Here is a 3144-nt window from a genome sequence, read left to right on the forward strand (position 1 = left end):
ACAGCATGAACATGAAGCCCTTTAATGAACTGTAACGCTAGTTTATATTAAAACCAAGATAAATGATAATTTTCTACCTGTTCATTTGGTTTCATAGCCTAGAGAGCAGCTACACCCCTTTCTAGATGCAAATGGATACAACACCGCTATTAAACACCATTGTTAACTTCCATGAGACTATATTAATGAAAAAGAGATTTAAGGAATTCAATTATTTGAGAGCTTCCAAGAAGTTAACTTGCTGAATATATTTATACATAAGCACGCTTCTGCTAAGAGAATCCTTGAAACAGGCCAGTCTTCATGACTAATTGGTGTGTTTATGCAGATAACACAGAAGACAAGATAGAAAATTTCAGCAACAAATAAAATTTGCCATGTTCATTTCTGTTGGCCAAAGCAGTGAGAATTCCAACAGCAGAAAAAATCCAGGACAAACAGGTGAAAGTAAAGGAATAAGTGCATGAAGCAATTTATCTCCTGTAAGCTGCATCAACATGGAGCCTTTTACGTGTCTTCCCAAAGTGTGTAGATGGGAAGTATGGTTTCTTTCAATCAAGATCCTGAAATGGCTCTAGTGCAGTAAGCTTTGGTGAAAAGCTAAGTATTTTTACCTTGGTTACTCTAAACTTCACTGCTTAAGATTCAAAGGCAGAGATAACAAAAGTTTCAGCTAAGACTTTCTTGACTTTTCATACAGAATTATTAGATGTCCTATTGGAAGTTCTTGATGTGTGAAGATTTCTAGTTTTAGAGGCAAGAGGTCACAAATACCAGAAGAAAGAGAAAGCAAAATTCAGCTTATGTAAGATGAAATTCTTACATATGATGTGCTCCCTGTTTAACAGCTGCAGATTAAGAAGGTGGAGGACTTCTGTATTTGCAGAGTTTGACTTGGCAGGCAGTAGTAGTCAGCACAATCTATTACCTCCTGAAAGCCTGTTCTTGAATACCGATCAAATGAGTTACTTCCTTTTAATACATCTTGCAACAACACTAGCAAGAAATACCTTTAGTCTCAACTGATGTAAGAGTTAATCTGCTGGAGGATTTCTAAAGTACTTTTCTAGAGCTGGTGTGTTCTGCACTGCAAAGGAGTATAGGACTTGCATTCATCATTTTTCCATAGTTGGAACTGTTTATTAAGACTGGATGAATTTTCCTCTGCATTCAGGATTCAGGTCCAGAACTCAATGGGATTCAGTACATATGAGGTGCTGTGCTTTAGTCTACCCACCAATTTTAAGAGATGTCAAAGAATTTTGCTTTTGGAGCAAAATATTCTGTAACTTACCAATTGCAGGTCAGCTGAAACACTGGACGTTGGCTAAAGTAGAATACTCACTTAATGATCATTAGTTAATATAATGTGGCCTATCACTATGTAACAAATATACAGCTCCAAGCATAGCTGAACACAGTGTGCTTTGAGAGAGGGAAAAAAAGAGAGTAGCACAGTCAGCACCTTTATTTTCATTGATCATGCTAGAAAAAAAAGAAAAAAAGAGTAATAATATTTTCTAAAATTACATAGAAAGAAGAAATATTCTTCTTAGCAGGAAATAATTTACCGGTCTTAAGGGTTGGTTATTTTTCCCAGGAGAATAACATTTTTAAAAAAGATGTTTAGGAATTTTGCAATGAAGAACTTCAAACATGTATTGCAGAACAGTGGTAGGGAAAGCTGAAGGGAAATTTGGAGTACTAGCTACCGTTTATCTGGTTCTAAATACTGGGGCATGATCCTGCAGCCCCATTTACCACAAATTCTGTCCGACTGTATTTGGCAGCATAAGGCCTTTGGGGTCAAGGTGCTCCGTTTCTAGTTTTGCCCTTTGGGTCTCAGAAGTATGGAAGCATTTCAAACCTCGTGCTTCAAAAAGAGTTTAGGAAATGCACAAGAGAGCCAACTTTTAAATGAACTGGAAAGATTTTATGAGGACAGAAGATCAACAAGTGACCAGGACTCCAACTGTGAAAGAAAATGTGAGAAATAGGCACCTCTTCTACTGTGAAATTGGTCTAATTCTTGGGGCCTTTAGAGTGGCAGTATCAAACAACTGGCCAATATCGTGTACACTTTCTGCCATCCACATGGCATCAACTCCATTACCACATTCTGTGAAGCACTCAAGTTTGCCACAGGTTTGTTTAACCCTTCATTTGAAAGTGGAGATGGAAATTTCTTCCCTCACTGAAGGCTGAATGTGCTTTCCTAACACACCTGGGAAACCAGTCTCAGCCCATGGCTCCATCCTGCACAGAAATAGCTCTTTAGAAAAGAACCTATTCATCTAGGAGCCATGTGAGGTGAGCAGGGAGAGGTATCTGATCCATGGGTTGTAGGTGCAACCCCTTTTAGGGGGCTGCAGGGTAGGCATGTGGTGTGTAACCCCCAGACTACAGCTGTATTTTGAAAGAAGGACCAGCTTGGACAAAGGTCCAAGCAAGCTAAATGCAAGTTGCTGATCACTGTGATTAGTATAACAAAACAAGGAAGGCTGGCACAGTGCCTTATTTATTTAAACATGACAAGTATTAGCTGGGCTTCATTTACAACGTCTGATAATTTTGATAATTTGGGAGACTTCTGTGTATCACTAATGAAACAAACTAGGACTTTGGTAAATGTAAACGTGACCTATTCTTCAAATACCTGCTCTGTTTTTCCCTCCTGCTCTGCTTTGCACTGTCACCTGGAGGAATGAGTGTCACTGGGTCCGGTTGCAGGCTCTGCCATTGTTTTCATTCTGTGCTTGGATTCAAAGGACTTCAAAGCTACTACTGCAAGACTCTATGGTGGCAAAAAATGCAGCGTGCAGAATACCTCTGCCTTGTCCCTTGGGAAGCAACTCTTGCTAGCCCTGCTGTCCTTACTGTTTATTGACCACATGCAGGAGTAGCCTTTTATCGAATGTATGCATGAGTTCTTGTGCGATTGTGTCTTTTTCTGTAGGGCAAGTCAGGTAAAACTGCTTTTTAGTACAAGTGCAAACACAAAGAGCAAGAATTGTGAGATTCCTTAAACCAGTGATCTGATTCCCTTAATGACACAAATTCGTATCAGATCCTGGCTCACAAAGCTGTATTGATCATCTTTCCAAAAGAAGGAATCTCCACAACGATATTATTGAAGAAAGGAGG

Source organism: Numida meleagris, chromosome 5 (genome assembly GCF_002078875.1).
Source record: "Numida meleagris isolate 19003 breed g44 Domestic line chromosome 5, NumMel1.0, whole genome shotgun sequence".
Classification (NCBI taxonomy): Eukaryota; Metazoa; Chordata; class Aves; order Galliformes; family Numididae; genus Numida; species Numida meleagris.